This window comes from Schistocerca americana, chromosome 10, assembly GCF_021461395.2.
Source record: "Schistocerca americana isolate TAMUIC-IGC-003095 chromosome 10, iqSchAmer2.1, whole genome shotgun sequence".
Lineage (NCBI taxonomy): Eukaryota > Metazoa > Arthropoda > Insecta > Orthoptera > Acrididae > Schistocerca > Schistocerca americana.
The window spans coordinates 147,175,215-147,198,687 of NC_060128.1; the positions used below are offsets into that span (position 1 = coordinate 147,175,215).

Consider the following 23,473-nt stretch of genomic DNA (forward strand, 5'->3'; position numbering starts at 1 on the left):
TCTAGATAAGGAGGCAAAGTCTACATGGAGTTCATTTTTTTGCCTTATAGTGTGATTAGTGTAAATAACAGTTAATCTGAAACAGATTTTTTGTTACTAACAAAATATGGAGTAAATGCTCTAAGAACTGAGTAGAAGAATTTCAGGAACTTCAAAGAGCTCTCTACAACATGTGCAGTTATCTCCTTCAAACAGCATTTTTACTGCTTGCATTTCCTGATTAAATATTTTATCATCATTAAATATGTTACCCCACCCCCTCCCACCAAAAGGAAAGTAAGTTCTGGAAGTACACAAGAAAGCTAGATCCTAGTTTTCAAGACAGCAGTGGTTAGCTACTACTTCTGAGAGGAAAGTATATCAAATGAGGCTGGACAATAAGGAATTTTATACACAGTGTCTAATTTAGTGCAAGAATATTAGTGAGTATTTCTGGTTGCAGCTACCTGTACACAGCAAAATACAAGCCGACAGTTTTTTAGAATGTTCATATTTAATTTTCTTCAGTAAATGGTTAAAGCAGTAATGTGACCTCAAATATGCCTTTTCACTGAGTAGCAATCTGACAGTATACAGGCATATTCCTAGCTTAATTCTAAATAATTCTGCTGGTAAGTTATGTCATGCAAAATTTGTTTCGTTTCAGGGCTGTTTGAATGAAAGACAAAGCAAGTGCTATAAATATATTAGGAGTGCTGGTGGGAGTAAAAGTGGGGTCACAGCGCTAGGGGGGGGGGGGGGGGTGGGGGGTGGAAGGGTGGGGAATGGGTGGGGGAGGAAGAGAGAAGGAGAGGCTGAGAAGTGAACAAGACAAGAGAGAGACGAGGAGAATGCAGCGGCGAGCTGAGTTCTGTGATGACGTCGTGTTGGCACGGTCCAGTGTAGAGTTGGCTCTACGCTATGACCGCCAGTGACCAGCATTTAGCGAGCAAACACGAACGAAGGTTGAACGTGATTTGCTTCTGAAACTCTGTTCACAGTGAGTACTACCACAATTAGTAGTTTAGTCAATTTTATGTCATTCAGTTTATTCAGCCCCATGTCCGTCAGTTGAATTTTTAATTTCAAACAAAACAGAAATTTTGATTTCCATGGCATTTTTCTCCTTGAATGAATGTGTTTATCATGGTAATGTACTATTAAGCAGTGTTTCCATGTGTGTTGACTGGTAACTTTTGTGAACGTTTGGTGCAGTGGACATGTTCACAGAAATATCTGCATTTTTATTACATACTTGAACACCGTTTGATTTGAGATACCAGTGCAGTGAAATCTCCATATGTGCATCTGCTTAATGTGTGACCTGAGATGCTCAACATAGTGATAGAAAAAGGACAGTTAGAAGTGTCGTACCTGTTGTGCAACTGTACCTTGAACTCTGTCCATTGTTTCAGTGCCAAAACTGTTGATTCTACTGCCCTAGCCTCACACAATTAACAGAATCGTAGTTTCTGTGAGGTTTTTTATTGCAGTGTTGTATTGCTATTCTTTAATCATCTTAAGTACAAGGAACAGCTAGATATGGGACAAATCAGTTACAAAATGATATGCTGGGTTTTTTGGTGATATTATGGGTACATATTTTATAGTTAAATAAAATGAAACACTTTAGAATGATAATACAGTGCATGACATTCAGTTTTAATTAAGTTATTAAACGCACATAAGCACCAGAAAATGGACACTGTATGTCCATTGGATTCGTAAAAACACTGTGAAGTTTGAGACTGTTCAAAAGTCCTTTATTATTTATATGTGTCACTTCCTGAGGAATTCCTTTAGGCTGTAGAAGCAGTGGTCAGTCAAATATACCCTCAATGTTACTTTAAGACATGAGAAAGTATCTTACCATTTAATTTTTTGGGCTAAACTGCTGCAAAACTTTCTACCATTATGTAATACTTCTCTCTGACCTAGACTAGTGTTTACTTGTTGAGAACTGAAATTTGTTTTTAGCCACGTGTTATAACAATTTCAGAATTGTACATACAAGGCAGGGGAAGAATTTCTGTTTTACTAAATAGTGTGTTACAGAACTTCCCTTTTCATACTCTTTCCACTATTCTTAACAATTTTTTTCAGCCCTAAATATTTTACACTGCATTACCCTAAAATATCAAACCCTATTTTAACACAATGGGCAAAAGCAGGCAGTGTGTGTTACAGCAAGTTCTGCGGACTCTCTTTATATAGCGTTTTGTAATTATATTCGTTGGGACTGTTCAGTGTGTATGTTTCATCTAAAATCATCCTGGAGCTAGATTCCAAGGTATTTTGTGATCTTTACTAATCAAATAGTCTTTTCATTCCACTGTATATTTATATCATACTTATTCTTATTTCTTGAGTCAGAGAAATTTAGTGCTATAGTTTTGTTTTCATTCACAATCAGTTTACTTTTGTTAAACCAGTTCTACATATTACTCACAGCACATTTGAAAGTATTGTAGGGTGTTTCTTCATTATTACCACTGCTTATAATGCTAATGTACCTGCAACTGGATAATATTTTAAGATGAAACTGGTGTCCTGGTGTGCTTTTTTAAAAACTCAGTACAGTAACAAGGGGCCCAGGAGAACTTTTCAGAAATTCAGATGTATTTATGGACAGTTAAAACTGCTTACAAAATGAGGAAGACCATTAGTGTATTTGAAAATTCTGTAGAGGAAAAATGATGCTTTTAGATAATTGCACTGAAGCACCAAAGAAACTGATATAGGATGAGTATTGAAATACAGAGGTATGTAAACAGCCAGAATATGGCACTGCAGTTGGCAATGCCTTTATAAGACAAGTGTCCACTGCAGTTGTTAGATTGGTTACTTCTGCTAGAATGGCAGGTTATCAAGATTTAATTGAGTCTGAACGTGGTGTTACAGTCGGCGCATGAGTGATGGGACACAGCAACTCTGAGGTAGCGATGAAGTGGAGATTTTCCCATATGACCATTTCACGACTGTACCATGAATATCAGGAATCTGTAAAACATCAAATCTCTGACATCACTGCAGCCAGAAAAAGATCCTGCAAGAATGGGACCAATGACAACTGAAGAGACTTGATCAACGTGACAGAAGTGCAACCCCTCTGCAAACTGCTGCAGGTTTCAATGCTGGGCCATCAACAAGTGTCAGCATGTGAACCATTCAACGAAACATCATCGATATTGGCTTTCTGAGCTGAAGGCGCATTCATGAACACTTGATGACTGGATAACACAAAGCTTTACACCTTGCCTGGGCCCGTCAACACTGACATTGGACTGTTGATGACTGGAAACATGTTGCCTTGTCGGATGAGTCTCATTTCAAATTGTATCAAGCAGTATCCATGGACCCTGCATGTCAGCAAGGGGCTGTTCCAGCTGGTGGAGACTCTGTAATGATATGGAGCAAGTGCAGTTGGAGTGATATGGAACCGCTGATGTGTCTCAATATGACTCTGACAGGTGACAAGTACATAAGCATCCTGTCTGATCACTGCTTCCCTTCATGTCCATTTCACATTCCAACAGTCTTGGAAATTCAAGCAGGACAATGCAACATACCACACATCCAGAATTGCTACAGAATCACTCCGGGAACACTCTTCTGAGTTTAAATCCTTCTGCTGGCCACCAAAATCCCCAGCCATGAACGTTATTGAGCATAACTGAGATGCCTTGTAACGTGCTGTTCAGAAGAGATCTCCACCCCCTCGTACTCTTACGGATTTATGGTCAGCCCTGAAGGATTCATGGTGTCAATTCCCTTCAGCACTATTTCAGACATTAGTCGAGTCCACACCACATTGTGTTATGGCTCTTCTGCGTGCTCGCCAGGGCCCTACATATTAGGCAAGTTTACCAGTTTCTTTGGATTTTCAGTATATTTTAAGAATCCTTTGTGTGGTGGGTAAGACAAAAGAATCTGCAACCTGTCTAGATGCACCAGGAAAATACTTGTAATAAAAAATTTTGCTTTTTATAAGAAAAGTGACACTCTCTGAATTTTTAAAGGAAACATTAAGAGTTGAATAACACTTTCATGAGGTCAACTTGTATTTGAAAACACAGGAATAAATAACTAACAGGGCAATGTTTTGGCTCAGACCAAATATTTAATTCCATGAATTTCAACATGCTTAGTTTATAAGTAGCAATCATTCATCTGTCAAACTGGAATCACTGTTCAAAGTGGACAGTGTTGATGGGATTATATTAACTGTGTAGTACAGTTGTCCACTGCAGCAGACATCAGTTAATCTCTCTTCTTTGGTGTTTTTAATAAGTCCTGAGGCTGCAAATGGACAGAGGGCACAGCACCAATATCAGTGTCCACCGGAGTGGACTGTGTGCATTTGCAGTGTCAGGACTGTTAAAAAATGCCAAAGAAGCAACATTAACAGCTGTCCACTGCAGTGGACAACTGGACCACAGGGTTAAGTATTAATTCACCAACAGGAAGTTGAAGATATGTCTTGGTATACTGTTAATGCATTTGAGGGTTTTACAAAGTTCTGAAATATAAGATACATGGGCAAAAAATAGTAAATAAAAAATAAAACGACAGTCACAGATACTAATATTTTTTAAATGATAATTGGGACTTTTTGTTTGAATAACTAGCAAATAACTTGTGAATTGTTACTATATTTTATGAAAATACATTCTACATTATACTCTGCAAACCACCATGAGGAGCATGGCAGAGGGTGCATCTCATTGAACCAGTTATTAGGGTTCCTTTCTATTCCATTCACTTAAGGAGCACAGGAAGAATAATTGTTTGAATGCATCTGTGTGTGCAGTAATTATTCTAATCTTATTCTTATGATCCCTATTGTGAGCAATATGTAGGGGGTTGTAGTAATTTAAAGCTGGTTCTTGAAATGTTTAATAGGCTTTTTCAGGGTAGTTTATGTCTACCTTCAAGAGTCTTTCAGGTCAGTTCCTTCAGTATGTGTATAACACTCTTCCATGGAGTAAACAAATCTGTGACCATTTGTGCTGCCCTTCTCTGTATATGTTCAATATCCCTTGTTAGTCCTATCAGGTACAGATCCCACACATGTGAGCAATATTGTAGAACCAGTCATACGAGTGATTTGTAAGCAGTCTCCTTTGTAGACTGATTTCCCTTTCCCAATATTCTACCAAATAAAACATTCAAGTTTATATCCCTACAAAGTATTACACCAGGTATCAGGTTGAGTTAGCTGATTCCAGCAGTGACTCACTGATATTATGGTCATAGGATACTACATAGTTTCATTTTGTGAAGTGCAAAATTTTACATTTCTGAACATTTAGAGCAAGTTGCCAATCTCTGCACCACATTGAAATCTGAATAATTATGCAGTTTCTTTCAGATAATAGTTCCTTATAAATAACTGCTTCATCTGCAAAAAGCCTGATGTTACTATTAATATTATCTGAAAGATCATTAATATGCAACATGAACAGCAAGGGTCCCAACACACTTCCCGGGGTTACACCAGAAATTACTTCTACATCTGACAATGACTCTCCACCCAAGATAACATGCTGTGTCCTCCCTACCGAAAAGTCCTCAGTCCATTCACGAATTTCACTTGGTACCCTATATGATCATGCTTTTGAAAATAAGTGTAGGTGTGGCACTGAGTCAAATGCTTTTTGGAAATCAAGAAATAGTGCATCTGCCTGGTTGCCTTGATCCACAGCTCTCAGTGTGTCATGTGAGAAAAGTGTGAGCTGGGTTTCACATGACTGATTGTTTTGAAATCCTTGCTGGTTGGCACTGAGCAGGTCATTCTGTTCAAGATACCTCATTATGTTTGAACTCAGAATATGTTCTAAGATTCTACAACAAATCAATGTCAAGGATATTGGATGGTAGTTTTGTGGATCACTTCTATTACCCTTCTTGTAGCTGGGTGTGATCTGTGCCTTTTTTCAAGAACTGGACATGGTTTTTTGTTTGACAGATCTACAATACAATTTATGTAGAAGAGGGGCTAACTCAGCTGGAAAGTCAGTATAGAATCTAACAGGGATTCCATCAGGGTGTGGAGCTTTGTTCAGTTTTAATGATTTCAGCTGTTTCTCAACACCATTGACACTAATATTTATTTCATTCATCTTTTCAGTGGTACGAGGATTAAATTGGGGTAATTCTCCCGGGGGAGAATTTGAAAATAGGGTTAAGCAGTTCAGCTTTTGCTTTGCTACCCTAAATTTCAGTTCCTGTCTCATTCGCTAGGGACTGGACACTAACTTTGGTGCCACTAACAACCTTTACATACAAACAGAATTTCTTTTGAGTTCTGTGAAAGATCATTTGACAATACTCTGTTCTGGTAGTCATTGATGGCATCATTCATTACTCTCCTGACAGTGTGGTTGGGGAACTTATGTACAAGTGACCTGGAGTTTTCTCTAAAGTTTTCAAAGCACATTTTCAAATTTATGAATTTCAGTTGTAGTATTGTAGCCTAATGTTTTTTCAAGTATAAAGCAACACGTATTTTACAATGGTTTTGTGCAAGACTGACTGTAAAATGCAGAAAAGTTTCAGCATACACATTCAGATTTAAAATTCGGTTGAGGACTTTCAAAGCACAGTCTGACAAAACTGTGAATTTGTCTGACACTTTAGTTATTTGCATATTTTATCCTTTTAAATATAAATACTTTTTTTTGGCCAATTTCACATCCATAAGGGCAATTTCATTTGGGCTCTGTGGAAGCTGCATTAACATGTCTGTTCTTATTTTGTAAATAATTATTGTGTATTCTTGTTTTCCAACATGTTACACATCCCAGAGGATATCCTCACTGAGGATCACTTGGAATGGAAAGTAAAGCTAATCTAGTCTATCCATAATTGCAACATGTCTCTATGGTGTGGAATGAGTCGGCATTACAATTGTATTACACTAGCTGAGGGAAAAATGTGGCAACATGCTGACCATTTACATGACTGCACTCACTCACACACACACACACACACACACACACACACACACACACACACACATTATCATTACCCATCCATAAATCCTTCTGTGGAGTAAGATGAGTTGTCAAACAGTTATGATTTCAGTTTGTGTTTGTAGCTCATTTCATTGTCATTAAATTATTTCTCTCACTGGGTAGGTGGTCAAAGTTTTTGTGTTTGCATACCTCAATTCTTTCTGTGCCACACTAAGACTGAGTGGTGGGTAGCATAAATCATATTTCATTTCAGTATTACATTTATGAATATTACTCTTGTTTTTGAACTGTAATTGTTTGTGGAGAACAAATTTCGTAATAGAACAAATATACTGTATGGTTGTTGCATGTATGCCCAAATTTTTAAAGAGCTGTCTACAAAGGTTCGATGTTAGACACTTCATGTTGTCCTTATTACACAATTCCATGTAATCAAAATGTTCTTTTACAGTAATGACTCACAACAGAACATGGTGCGATGTGACATTAGTGAATGAAAATGGGAGGAGCAAGTCAACTTTGACATTTTCATCTCCAAAATCTCATATTTGTGACACAAAAGTTGCAGAGCTTAGATGTTTAAGATGATATACAACCTGTAACTTTTAGTTCAGATAGTTATATGCTTAAGAATTTTGAATATTTCATTTATCCAGTAGCGTAGTCTGGCCCTTTGAGGTCCATCTTAATTTGATATAAGAAAAAAGTACAATGGTTGGACATGTTGAAGTGGGAGTAATGATCTTGATTATTATCACATTTTATTTATCTCTGAAGTTTTCCATCATTCTGGGATTTATGGGATGCAATGGATGTACATCTGTTGAATAATCCTTGAGACAACTGGATAGTTTGTGTAAAATAATGCTATTCCATTTTTATTCTAATACTGACTAGTTGTTCAAAATACACACATTAAAAAAAGTTTTGCATCACCCCGGTTCCGAGAACTTCTGAAGACAGACGTTGACTGTGGATATTGTATCACAGACACAGTCCCTTTGACTGTTCAGAGATGTCACTAAACCTGCCCAAAGATGTAAACAACGATGTATGAGCAGTGCCTATTAGACGGAAGAGGTCCGACAGCCAATCAGTTCCAGTCATTCCACGAGGAAGGAGGTACACGGCTCGTGTTGTCTGTAGTTCGACTATGCGTAGACAGTCAATACCGTGCTTAGATTGCATCTGCATTGTTACTTTGTGCCAGGAAGGGCTCTCAAGAAGGGAACTGTCCATGCATCTTGGAGTGAACCAAAGCGATGTTGTTTGCACAAGGAGGAGATACAGAGGGACAGGAACTGTCGATACATGCCTTGCCCAGGCCACCCGAGGGCTACTACTGCAGTGGATGACCAACACCTACAGATTATGACTCTGAGGAACCCTGGCAGCAACACCAACATGTTGAATAATGTGTTTTTTGCAGCCACAGGACGTCGTGTTACAACTGAAACTGTGTGCAATAGGCTATATGATGCATAACTTCACTCCTGACGTCCATGATGATGTCCATCTTTGCAACCATGACACCATGCAGTGTGGTACAGGTGGGCCCAACAACATGCCAAATGGACTGCTCAGGACTGGCATCATGTTCTATTCACTGATGAGTGTCGCATATGCCTTCAACCAGACAATCGTCGGAGACATGTTTGGAGGCAACCTGGTCATTCCAAACGCCTTAGACACACTGTCCAGCAAGTGCAGCTAAGTAGAGGTTCCCTGCTGTTTTGGGGTGGCATTATGTGGAGCTGACATACACCACTGGTGGTCATGGAAGGTGCCGTAACAGCTGTACGATTTGTGAAAGCCATCCTCCTACCGATAGTGCAACCCTTTCGGCAGCACATTGGCGAGGAATTTGTCCTTGTGGACAACAGTTCGCGCCCCCATCATGCACATCTTGTGAATGACTTCCTTCCGGATAATGACATCGATCAGCTAGAATGGCCAGCATGTTCTCCAGACGTGAACCCTATTGACCATGCCTGGGATAGATTGGAAAGGGCAGTTTACGTACGACGTGACCCACCAACCACTCTGAGGGATCTACGCTGAATCGCCATTGAGGAGTGGGACAATCTGGACCAACAGTGCCTTGATGAATTTGTGGATAGTGTGCCACGATGAATACAGGCATGCATCAATGCAAGAGGACGTGCTACTGGGTATTGGAGGTACCGGTGTGTACAGCCATGTGGACCACCACGTCTGAAGGTCTCGCTGTATGGTGGTACAACATGCAATGTGTAATTTTCATGAGCAATAAAAAGGGCAGAAATGATGTGTATGTTGATCTCTATTCAAATTTTCTGTACAGGTTCTGGAACTCTCAGAACCGAGGTGATGCAAAACATTTTTTGATGTGTGTATATGGCCTCTCTCAAAACTGTCATTGTTAGAGGTGTACATGATAGTTGTATCTCAGTTATGACATTTACTTGATCCTGTGACTGATTGAACATCTCTTGGTTGGCATGTTCTTAAAAAGGAATATGCAGAAATGAGAGATTTTTCATGACTTTGTTTATAATGTCATTCTTTATACAGCCATGATGAAATTAGCATGTCATATGTCGAGGAACTCTCATGGGGATACGTGTGATGGTAGAATTTCCTGCCGTGTACCACTGATGTAAAGCACTCGGATTTCCAACTGGGTGGCAATGTCAAGATACTGTGATATTTCAACAAGAGTCAGACTTGTCATTTTCTGGACTTCACCAGAAGATGTGGAGAATGACACTTACCAACACCACAGTATCTGAACACTGTCACCCATTTGAAAACCCTCTCATGCAGATAGCTTGTTCCACTGCTAAAGATGTTTGCCTGTTGCAGATTTTGATTCTTGAAATTTATGAAGTACGTGGGCTGCATTTAAAAGGATCATCCCAGCTAGTGACTTACTGTAGTAGTTATAATTTTCCACTGATATCAATATAATGTGGGCCATGTCATCTGGTTTACATACATACATTTTCTCAGCGAAAATACTGCTGAATATTGACTACATGTGTGAGTAATTTTAAAATATATTTACATCTCATTGGGATACTAGGTTGCTCAAAGACATGTCTACAAGAGGCCTGAGGGTGCATCATAGATACAATCTTGTTTATGGTTTCACTTCTTCTCTGGCCTGAAGATAGTCCCCTTTTAGGTCACTTTTCAAAGATGAACAACAGGAAGAATGGCAATGTGCCATAATGTACTATAGACTACTTGAACAAAATACTGCACCCAGTAGCTGAAAGGAAGCACAGATCACACTGTCAACAAGAAGGATAGCTGAAGCGATGTGTAAGACTGCTGTCCAATATACTTGACATCCATCAGTGGCAGAATCCTATAACATATTCTGAGCTCAAATGTAAGTAGATGTCTCAAATAAATGGCCTGCTCCATGCCAGTCAGCATGGACTCTGAAAGCACCAGTAATTGTGAAATCCAGTTCACAGTTTTCTCACACGATGCCTTCAGTAATAGATTGAGGTAATTAGATGCAGTATTTATTTACTCCCAAAAATTATTCAACTCAGTACCATTCCAACACTTATTAATGAAAGTGTTAAACAACATTTGTGTTTGAATTGAGGTGTTCCTGGTAGGCTGTATGCATAATGTTATCTTGGACAGCGAGTCATCGACAGATGTAGAAGTAGCTTAAGGCTTGACTCAAGGAATTATGTTGGGGACCCTTCTGTTCTTGTCACTTATTAATGTCTTGACAGACAGTATTAATAACATCCTCAGAGTTTTTGCAGGAGATACAATTATTTACAATGAAATACTAGCTGAAAAAAATTGTAGGGTGATCTTTATAAGATTGCATAGTAGTGCAAAGACTGACAAATTCCTTTAAATAACCAGAACTGCAAAATTGCACTCTTGAAAAGTACAAAAATGTAATACTGATATGCTAAGGAAAGTTCTAGCAGAATGTAAATAATCGAAAGATAAAGGAGACCTTTCAGTCAACAGGTGCACAAGAAGCAATGAGAACTTTGCCAACAAACCCTGCAGTGAGCTTGTACACTCACAAACACACACACACGCACACACACGCGCACACACACACACACACACACACACACACACACACACACACACACACACACACACACACGTGACACCTGTTTTTGTGTGTGTGTATGTAGGTCTGCATGTGTGCACTTACACTGTTTGTCCATTTTTTCTGTGCCTGTCAATGACTCAAAGCTTCCATTAATCGGTGAGATATCACCTTTACTCCTAAATTATTTAGAAACATAGTAAATGGTACTCCATGACTACAACATTGATAAGTCAGAGTTGAAATCAGTTGACTTATACAAATATGTGAGGTTCTGCGTTATTCCACAAGTTTAATAAAAAGAACAGATACACATAACAGAGATTTTATTCATCAATAATGTATTCTCCTTTATTATTTACAACAGTCTGCCAATGCTGTAGTAACTTTTTGATTCTGTAACTGTAGAAAATCCTATGATTTTGAGGTGTAGAACTCCACAACACAGGTCTGGAACACATTCTCATCTGGAAATGAAGTTCCTTGAAGGTTGTTTGACAGAGAGCATGAAAGTCGAAAATCTGAGGGTATGGGATCAGGTGTATAAGGTGGTTGTGGAAAAACTTTGCAACCCAACTCCTCTATAATGTTTTTTGTCAGTCTATCAGAATTCGGGAGGGCATTATTGTGGAGTAGCATCACTTTGTGCAGTCTTCATGGTTGTTGTTCTTAGATTGCGTCTGCAAGATGTCACTGTTGTTAACAATAAGTGTCAGCTGTGATGGTTACACCTTAGGGAAGCAAATTTTAGTACACCCCCCAGATGCACAACATTATCTTTTGTGGATGTGTGCAAGTTTTTGTACACATAGGCTCTAGTGTGTTTGCACTGGGCCATTCCTTTCTTTCCTTATGTTAACATAAAAGAACAATTTCTTGTCACTGGTAATGGTACAGGATAGGAATGGTTGGCATTGATCATGAGCCAATTGATGACGACCAAGCAGAGATGCACATATGGCTACCCTCCATGCATTACAGCATGTGGTACCAACACACCCAATTTTTTTAACCTTCCCCATTGCTTGCAGTTGTTGCACGAAAGATGGAACGATCACAGCTCATCACCTTTGCCAATTCTTGAGTACACTGACATGGATCATTGAGGATTAATGCATTTAAACAATCATTATCAATCCGTGAAGGTCTTCCTGAATGTGGAAAGTCACTAATGTCAAAATGATCCTTTTTAAAATGAGAAAAATTTTTTCTTGCCATGCTCTGTCCTATGATATTATCCCCATACATGGTGCAAATGTTTCTTGCAGCCTCTGTTGCTGTCACCCCTCTGTTGAACTCAAACAGAAGAATATGTCAGAAAAGTTCTGATTTCCCAGTTGGCACTCCATTTTCTAGCATCCACAGCTCCACTCACTACATCCAAATGACAATATGTAAACTCAAATAGCAACAGTGAACAACAAATAAAAAATGACAATTGACAATTAAAGCCATAGCAACCAGAATACCAACATGCAAAACAGGAATACTACAAACTTATTCACCAACCTAACATGAAGATGGATAGCACAAATGGTCACAGGTTTGTTAGATTCATGGGGTAGTGTTAGGGAAATGCTGAAAAACCAGAATTGGTAATCATGTGCAGACAGACATCAGCTATCCCTCAAAAGCCTACTAAAAAGTTTCAGGAACCATTACTGTGTACAGAATCTATGAATATTCTGCAACCCCCTGTTTATCGCTCCTATAGGAATTGTGAAGATGAGATTAGACTAATTACAAGCAGGACCATTTAAGCAGTCATTCTTCCCACTTTCCATAAGTGAATGAACAGAACAAAACCCTAGTAGGTGTCCACTGCCATGCACTTCACAGAATAGAGAATAATTGTTGGAACTAAAATCCAGCAAATGAGTTGGGACTGTAACATACATTTGGGTTTACTCAAAAACTGTGTTTAGGATCATAGTGGAGCATGGTGTAGCAGTCATCCTTTGATTATAACTTAGTTGTTTCCAAAGTGTAAGGGACAGTTATTTTCAGACACTGGTGAACAGTCAAATTTTGGGGAACAAGTTCACAGTGGAATATCCCTTTGATGCCGATATAAACAAATGTGGTGAGATAAGCACCAGCATGAGAAAGTTTTCTGGCCCTTATCATTTTACTTCCTTCAGTCACAGCACTGAAGTCTTCCCTAGGCTAATTTCTGGGTAGTACCCCTAATACAATGTCCTCTTGCCTACAGCGATGTTTTCTGGCACAACTTGATGTGATAAAATTACACATAGCTGACCAGTACATACTGACGGTAGGTGAAATCCCAGTGCTACCATTAGGCACATACAGGGTGCGGCATGGAAACTTCCTTATTAAAAAAAAAAAATCATAAAACAGAAAGTATTGGAGATATCAGTTTAATTTAATTTTCTGCATGTAGAGGTACATTTAAGGATTTGTTTCATAAGGTTTTGAAAAAGATATCCCATTCTGCTCATAAAGTCAAAATCAGATGTTTCATTCCACTTTGTCCTGCATATCTCTGTCTGTGTTGGCAATAGCAGCATGAATATTGTTTCACTGCTCATCCAGGGCTTGTGTGTGGTTGGTATACACTGAGGATTTAAGATAACCCCATAAGAAAAAGTCCATTAATATATGGAGTGTGGCACAATTTTTAACTTAATTGTTTCTGTGTAATAGCCTAATCTTGTCTTTGTGGGTCCTACAGGTGTGATACATAGAAGGCCATGTATTTTCCTAGGTTTCACATTCCATACTGGTTCTTGATACTCTGTGGGTAGGCTTTCATAGGATAGTTGACATCTTCTATCTTAAAGTGTCATCCAGTTCACACTTTTCAAGATTTATATGAACCCTGTTGTGGGTCAAACAGAATTATATGACCATTCATACAGCACTTTATACCATCAGTATCACCTGTTAGTCCTATTTGGTACAGGTACCACACATTTGAGTGGTATTCTAAAATGGGATGTAGTAGAGTGCTCTGTAAGTAATCTTCTTTGTAAGTAGACTGTACTTCCCCAGTTTACTGTCAGTGAAGGAGAGTCTGACATGTGCTTTACTTATAGCTGAGGCTATGTGATACTTCTGCTTCAAATCCATGCAGACTGAACACCTTGGTATTTGTATGAGTTTTCTGATCACAGTTGTGACTTACTGATACTGTGGTCATAGGGTATTATGTTTTTGCATTTTGGAAGTGCACAAATTTATGTTACTGAACATTTAAAGTAAGCTGTCAAATTATGAAACAAGGGCTTGTAGGTTATTGGTCAATGGCTGAGATTATATCAGAATTTTTCCTTTCTGTATCCTCAGTTTGTTGTTGTAAATGCATCTTTCAGGATGGACAAGTTTTCCATTACATGGCATTTACACAAAAGAAGTTTTAAAAGCCAAATAGATGGATACAAACATAATAAAAAAAGAAACAACATTTTGTTGTAAAGTGAAATAGAGTCTTGAGACTACATTTCAACATTTTTGTTATAAGCAGACAACATGCTTTGTATCCCTTTATTGAATAATAATAACACATGTAATGACAGCCAAGTGATAACAGGTTGTGTGACAGTGCCATTCTCCTGTCATATCTTACCAGCAAAGGAGCTTTCAATGTAAAACATGAAAAAAAGATGAGATATGGTTGTAGCTGTATGTGGGCCTGATTCCCAGTGGAGGTTTCTCATGAGTTATTTCATTGAAATGATCATAAATGACCAAATGTGGTTTTGGATAAAAACAATGATAATCTCTAAACAAGGCACATGGCTCATTTGGAATTGCAGAAAGCAATTGGGATAGATAGGGTGATAGAGATAGCAGTTGTCATTGATTGTTGCACTTCATTCCCAAAAGTCAATCAATAATGCACTTTACATGTCATTAAACATCCTTCTCAGTAACTTTCAAGTGACTATTTGTTCATTGATTTATTCTGTCACACATCATATTCGATCAATCCTATCATTAAGGTGAACATTTAGGAATGTGGAACAAGCCAAGTTATACATTAACAGTTAGAAGCAACCACTGCTGACCTCCTTGGAAACTATACCAACAACAGATTATGACTAGCACTAATCTACACAAACTGGTAATTATAGTAATGACTTCTAGTATTACTGTATGCAGGCTGGACCAGAACTCCATTGACAAACTTTCAAAGGTGGTAGTTTGGACTGTTGTTGTGGTCTTAAGTCCAGAGACTAGTTTGATGCAGCTCTCCATGCTACTCTATCCTGTGCAAGCTTCTTCATCTCCCAGTACCTACTGCAATTGACATCATTTTGAATCTGCTTAGTGTATTCATCTATTCGTCTCCTTTACAATTTTTACCCTACACACTGCCCTCCAATACTAAATTGGTAATCCCTTGATGACTCAGAATACGTCCTACCAACTGATCCCTTCTTCTAGTCAAGTTGTGCCACAAATTCCTCTCCTCCCCAGTTCAATTCAGTACCTCCTCATTAGTTACATGATGTCCGCCCCAGTAGCTGAGTGGTCAGCGTGACGGATTGCCGTCCTCTGGGCCCGGGTTCGATTCCCGGCTGGGTCGGAGATTTTCTCCGCTCAGGGACTGGGTGTTGTGTTGTGTTCATCATCATTTCATCCCCATCCGGCGTGCAGGTCGCCCAATGTGGCGCCGAATGTAATAAGACCTGCGATATGGCGGCCGGACCTGCCCCGCGAAGGGGCCTCCCGGCCAATGACGCCAAACGCTCATTTCCATTTTCAGTTACATGATCTACTCATCTAATCTTCAGCATTCTTCTGTAGCACCACATTCTTGTGTAAACTATTTATCATCGATGTTTCACTTCAATACGTGACTACACTCCATACAAATACTTCCGGTAAAGGTTTCCTGACACTTAAATCTATACTCAGTGCTAACAAACTTCTCTTCTTCAGAAATGCTTTCCTTGCCATTGCCAGCCTACATTTTATATCCTCTCTACTTTGACCATCATTAGTTATTTTGCTCCCCAAATAGCAAAACTCATTTACTGCTTCAATTGTGTCATTTCATAATCTAATTCCCTCAGCAACACCTGACTTAATTCAACTACATACCATTATCCTCATTTTGCTTTTGTTGATGTTCATCTTATATCCTCCTTTCAAGACACTGTCCATTCTGTTCAACTGCTGTTCCAGGTCCTTTCTGTCTCTGACAGAATTACAATGTCATTAGAAAACCTCAAAGTTTTTATTACTTCTCCATGGAATTTAATTCCTACTCCAAATTTTTCTTTTGTTTCCTTTACTGCTTGCTCAATATATAGATTGAATAACATTGGGAATAGGCTACAACCCTGTCTCACTCCATTCCCAACCACTGCTTCCCTTTCATGGCTCTTGACTCTTACAACTGCCATCTCATTTCTGTACAAATTGTAAATAGCGTTTCACTCTCTGTATTTGATCCCTGCCACCTTCAGAATTTGAAAGAGAGTATTCCACTCAACATTGTCAAAAGCTTTCTCTAAATGTACAAATACCAGAAATGTAGGTTTGCCTTTCCTTAATCTATCTTCTAAGATTAGTCATAAGGTCAATATTGCCTCATGTGTTCCAGCATTTCTATGGAATCCACACTGATTTTCCCCAAGGTTGGCTTCTGCCAGATTTTCCATTCATCTGTAAAGAATTTGTGTTATTATTTTGCATGTGACTTATTAATCTGATAGTTCGATAATTTTCAAATCAGTCAATACCTGCTTTCTTTGGAATTGGAATTATTATATTCTTCTTGAAGTCTCAGGGTATTTCGCCTGTCTCATACATCTTGCTCACCAGATGGTAGAGTTTTGTCATGGCTGGCTCTCTCGAGGCTATCAGTAGTTCTAATGGAATGTTGTCTACTCCTGGGACCTTGTTTTGGCTTAGGTCTTTCAGTGCTCTGTCAGAGTCTTCAGGACTAAAACAAGAAAACAAGAAAAAAATGTTTAGTAAACATGGGCTCCAAAGTGAATACCTTAAGCATTATAAGCACTTGCCCATCTTCGATACTGTGACACACATCTCTTCTACTGCAAGCTCTTAGCTTTCCATATTTTGGGAGGAGGTAGTGTGTACCAAAGCATGACAAAAATGTACAGTAAACACAAACTCTGAAATGTATACCTTAAGGGCTATGAGCGTTCATGTCTTACAGTATTTAAAGCAATAGACAACATTTCTTTTACTACCAATAATTACATAGTCATCTTGCAAGGGCCATCGGTGTTTTGCAGTTGTAATGCACCTCTCTCTCAAGGGACTAATATTAATTATTATCAGTAGTAGTATATTAAGCTACAAATTATCATTTTAAACCTGTGTGGTCTCCCTGTTGTGCCTAGTCGACCACAGGTCCCCGTCATGCTATTTGCTCTAACAACAGAGTACATACAGGGTTGAAGACATGGAGAAAGAAAGGTATCATCACAATTTGAATTTAGAGTAATATAGCTTTCTTACCTTTATCGGTCATTGTTGCATGCTCGTGGTCCAGTGATGAATCTCGCCATCTGCTGTTTTTTAAATCAATTTGAGGTCCAGGGTGTGTATTCTGCTGCGGAAGAACTGACACATATTTAAACTTTTATTTTATAAATGCTGATTGTGACGATATTCAATAATTTTCAATGTAACAGCTTTTCCAATCAATCATTTCGTTCCCTCTATCCTTGACCTTCTCCAAGCAAGCGTATACAAGACGTTTAAACACCAACCGCCCATTATCTCTACACCTGCCAACAACTGTGTCCTGTTCACAGAGCTTACAAACTGTGTAGTACTGCCAACCTGGGTTACACATTGCATGCATACATATATGAAAAACATAGTATGAAAAATTAAAAGTGTTTATAATATAGTTCTATGGCAATATACCTCATGATTGTCCTCAGATTAACAGTTTTGTAACAAAATAATAATATTTCACTTTATGTTTGCGTAGTTAAAGTTCACTTGTTCCTTCAAATTGATTGACGGCACCGCGCACCTCGCCTGCCGGTGGTATCGGTAGTTTCAGTAGTCCGTTACATTACACAGTGCAGTTTTGAAATTCACTCTCACTAACAAGGATATGAATGAACACGGTAATGGCTGGGTCACCGTTGCTCTTGTACGTGGACCAAAAGTCGATAAAGTAAAAAGGCTAGATAATTTCAATTCACGTGATGTCATCGCTTATCGGACATTTCAGATTTGTGAAGCTTACAACAGAGACAAGGGTTCATTGTATTACATGTCGACTATGCCTTTGGTTCTCAGGACCAGGAATCATCATAAAATAAATGAATCGGAATCTATCTCAGTGTGGGTGAAAGGTGTTGACAACTGTAAAAAGATTGCACTTGTTGGTGATCAGACTCATTATTATAGAAGAGATGTGTTTTACAGTAGCAGAGATGAACAGCTGCTCATAACTCTTAAGACATGCAATTTACAGCCCATGTTTACTGCATATTTACCTCATTTCAGGGCATCATCCTAGGAAGTCCATTCTGTCCGACATATTGCCCACCACACCTCGAATAGCTTTTTGGCAGACCCACCCACAACCCATCAACCTAAATCTCTGCAATATCCTGATAAAACCCTGTGCTCCTTTTGCACCAATTTCCCTACAGTGTGGCCCCTACCCCTGTGACCTTCCCTGCTGTAAGACTTGCCCCATGATGTAACCTCCTACCACCACCTGTACTGGTCCTGCAGCCTTGTTCTGTATCATTCGGTCACTTTGCCGATCAGTTCGGTGGGTGAACGCACAGAGAGGTAGAGTTACGCAATCGAGCCTGCGCAAAAAATCCGTAAAGCCATTTGGTAGCAAGCTGGCACAGCTTTCAAGGTACAAAGGTGGGCCTGTGTCACATTGCCAACTCTCCTCATGCCAGCAAATCAAAGACAAGTGACCACAGCTGCAAACATGACAGCATGCACAACACCCCACATCCTAAGTGGCCTGCTGACTTAACTACCAGACATGCTATTCCCATTATTGTTTTCAAAAAGTGTGTTTACAATTAATAGTGTGAACAAGATATCATTGGGTGTGGTGGAAGAAAATGAAAAGCTTACTATGTTCAGTTGCAAAGGGATGTCTGTAGTTCTTTGATGAGATCTCATGTACAGCCACAGTTACTCAGCCAAATTACAGGCTGCCTTGCAGCTCAGTCAGTTCCTCGACACCAAGTTGCTCTCAGGCATTTCAAAAGGGTTTTTCGTATCCTGCAGATTAGGTTGGTTAATCACATGGCGCCACATTTCCTCAAACTGCTTGCCTGACTTCCTTGTTCTTGCCCTCTCCTTAACAGTACTGAGTGCACCATGTCCACTTGCATGATTCTCAGTTGAAATGCATGCATTATACAAGGGCTATTCAGAAGGTAGGGAATGTTTTGGCATTAAAAAAATACTAAGTACAAGAAATAATTGTATTATACACATCTGAATGAGTGACTGACATGCTACGAGGGTCACTCCTAAAGAAATGCACACTATTTTTGTAAAAATACAGTTTTAATTCTGCATGTGTGAAAGTTTTACAGTGTGTAGACACATCCTTCCCGCTTGTTTTCAAACTGAGTTCAACCTATTCCCGTGAGTGGTGCTGTCACAGCATGTCTTCAACATGGCTGCTACACTTGACGTTCGTCAGAAGCAACATGCTGTCATAGAATTCCTGTGCTGTGAAAACGACACAGTGGGAAACATCCACAAGAGGTTGAAAAAGGTATACAGAGATGCTGCTGTCGATCGCAGTCAGTGGGCAAGCAGGTTATGTGATGAAAGCGGGCACGGCAATATTGAGGATTGTCCTCGCAGCGGCAGGCCTCGTACTGCACACACTCCAGACAATGTGGAGAGAGTTGACGAATTGATGACTGCTGACAGACGCATCACAGTGAACGAATTGTCACGCTATGTTGGGATAGGGGAAGGAAGTGTTTGCAGAATACTGAAAGTGTTGGCATTAAAAAAAGGTTTGTGCCAGGTGGGTTCCCAGGATGTTGACAGTGGCTCACAAAGAAACAAGAAAACCGGTATGCAGCGAACTTTTGTAACAGTATGAGAATGGTGGAGATGAACTTCTTGGAAGAATTGTGACAGGTGATGAAACATGGCTCCATCATTTTTCACCAGAGATGAAGAGGCAATCAATGGAGTGGCATCATGCAAATTCACCCAAGAAAACAAAATTCAAAACCACACCTTCTGCTGGAAAAGTTATGGCTATGGTGTTTTTCGATTCCGAAGGACTCTTGCTTGTGGACATCGTGCCAAGTGGAACCACAATAAATTCTGATGCATATGTGATAACACTGAAGAAACTTCAAGCTCTACTGAGTTGTGTTGGACCACATAAGCAAAAGCAGGATGTTTTGCTGTTGCATGACAATGCACGGCCACATGTCAGTCAAAAAACCATGGAAGCAATCAGAAAACTTGGATGGACAACACTGAAACACCCGCCTTACAGTCCTGACCAGGCTCCATGTGACTATCATCTCTTTGGGAAACTGAAAGACTCTCTTCATGGAACAAGGTTTGAAGATGATAACTCCCTTGTGCATGTTGTCAAACAGTGGCTCTAACAGGTTGGTCCAGAATTTTACCGTGCGGGTATACAGGCGCTGGTTCCAAGATGTCGTAAGGCAGTTGAGAGGGATGGAAATTATGTGGAGAAATGAAAATATTGCTCCTAAAGGATGTATCTACACACTGTAAAACTTTCAAACATGTAGAATAAAAGATGGATTTTTTAAAAAATAGTGTGTATTTCTTTTGCAGTGACCCTCGTACTTTTCCACATAGCTATAAACACAGTGAGGCACTTATCATAGTGGTGGACAAGGTTTGAAATACCCTTGTTGTAAAATTCTGCCACCTGAGACTTCAGCCAATGAGTCACGCCTGCCTGGAGTTCCTTGTCATCATCAAAGCGCTGCTTCACAAGCCAGTTCTTCATCTTGGGGAAACAAGTGGAAGTTGCTTAGTGCAAGATAGGGACTGTGGGGCGGGTGAGGGAAACTTTCCCATTTGAATGACTTAAGGAGTTCTTTAGTGCAGTTTGCCATGTGAGGCTGGGAATTGTCATGCAAAAACAAAATTTTGGACGTCAGCTTTCCTCGGCATTTGTTTTGAACTGCTCTTCTAAGACTGTGCAAAGTTTCACAGTACTGGGCAGAATTTATGGTTGCTCCATGTTCGAGAAAATCGATAAGAAGCACACCTTGCCTATCCCAAAACACTGTCACCATCAACTTCCTTGCTGACAGGTTTGCAAACATTTTCTTTTTTTTTGGGGGGGGGGGGGGACCTTGTGTGACTCCATGGATTGTAATTTTGTCTCGGAATTGACGTGTTTCACCTAAGTCTTATCAGCGGTTATGATTCGATCCAGTAATGAATCACCATGTTTCTGGTAGGCCTCCAGAAATGTAAACGTTGTCCCCATTCACTGTTCTTGATGGTGCTCTGTAAGCACTTTGGCCACCCACATGCACAAAATTTGGGGTAGCCTAGCTTTTGAGTGACAATTTCAAACAACAAAGTCTGTGAAACTTGCAGAAAAGAAAGCAAAAGCTCTGTTATTGTGAAGCGACGGTTTTCACGAATTGTTTCATCAGCTTTTGCGACAAGATCATCAGTCACAATGCTTGGGTGTCCACTCTTCTGTTCACCAAGAACATTGGTTCGGCCATTTTTAAACTGAATGCACCATTTCCAGATGGGACATTCACTCATTATTTTGTTTCCATACACTTCACGCAGTTCACGATAAATTTCTATGGGTTTTAGATTTTTTGCCAACAAAAACCATATCACAGACCGAAGCTCACAACTGGCGGGATTTTCGATTGCAGTGCACATTTTAAATTCTAATATCGAAAAAACCAGATGTGCAAAGATGTTCCCACTGTCACAGATGGATGACAACTGAGCTGCTGAGCATGCACATACCAAAGTATATGTGATTTATTGCAAACAAAGTTACTACTAACTTTTATCCCTTCAGCATACTCCCCTCACCTATCTATACATGGCTGCATTATTTAACAGCTCTTCCATTTTTGCTTTTAACCCTTCAACAGTCTGAAAGAATGTCCTCTTCAATGCACTTCTCATTTTTGGTAACAGATAAAAGTCACAGGGAGCCAGATCTGCTGAATATGAAGGGTATCCAAAGAGAGAAATGTGCTTGTCTTTAAAAATTGTTTCATAGGTGGGGCATTGTGGACTGGTGTGTTATCCTGATGCACAATCCGTGTGTCGTCCTTCCACAGATTCGTTTTATTCTTCCTTACTCTTTCCCTTACCTTGGTTAGGACTTCATTGTAGTATTACTGTGTTGAATAATTCGACTCTCAGGCACCCATTCAGTCCCAATAACACACCTAATATTGGAAAATGGGCAGGTGGGTGGGTGGGGGGGGGACAACAACAATTGGCCAGTTTTGACTAGCTCATGTGTGTTTCTTTTCATTCTTGACAATTTGGCAGTCTTCCAGTGCATTGATTGACACTTTGTTTCTTTGTTGTATTGGAAGGTCCATGTTTCATCATATATGATGACATGTGTGTGCAGATCCAGTACTTCATTGAGTTGTCCTAGAATGTCAGAGCAGATGTTCTTCTGATGGCCTTTTTGTTCCTGAGAGAGCTTTTTCGGAACCAGTTTCGTACAAAGTTTTATCATGTTTAATCCATCACGCAAAATTTTTATTACTGTGCCTTTGTTCTGTTCATCATGTCTGCTCTCATCAGAATGCTCAGATGTCAGTCTTTACACAGTTTTATTAATTTTCTGAATGTTTGCTTCAGTTCGGAAACTTATATATCGACCACGTTCATCATCTTCAGTTTCTTCCCGACCTTCTGACAACCATTTGTGCCATTCAAAAACATGTGCAAATGACAAATGAAAACGTTCTGTGGGTGATTTTCATAATTTCATAAGGAATTTGAGGTTAATGTGCTGTTCAGTTTTCAAGTTCACTGTGCTCGCAGCACTACTGCAGGACAACATCCTCTACAACTGAGGTGCAAAAGCAAAGTAAAGCAGATAGACAGATGAAACTAACAAAGGGTGCTCCCGAAGGTTCAAGGTCAACCGCAATCCAATAGCAACCTCTCCCTACGTGACTGCACAATGGGAGATGCACAGTCTTATTATTCGTTTGCCACCTCATATATGCATATTAAGAAAAAAATATAGCATCTTTGAAAAAATCCACTATTCCTTCTACTATGCTGTTCAGCTGCTGTTTCTATCTAATATCTCAAACAAAGTGTTCACTTTACATAGACTGCTATTAACTGTCTGTTTACTGATGGTATCAAGATCTGTTTGATACTGACTTAGAACCAAACTAAACTCCACCTGAACGGGCCATGAAGGCCCAACAGTACTGACCAGCCCCCGTGTCATCCTCAGCCCACAGGCGTCACT

General features: G+C 39.5%; 1 protein-coding gene across 2 annotated transcripts in view; it reads left to right on the forward strand.

Annotated features, from left to right (window-relative positions):
- Positions 1-830: 830 nt before the first annotated feature.
- The window catches only part of LOC124552408 (plectin-like), a 219,495-nt gene continuing 196,852 nt past the window's right edge, over positions 831-23,473 (forward strand). For both annotated transcript variants that reach the window (XM_047126671.1, XM_047126672.1), the window contains exon 1: positions 831-979. The gene's annotated coding sequence lies outside the window, so the exon portion shown is untranslated. The remainder of the gene's footprint in view (positions 980-23,473) is intronic.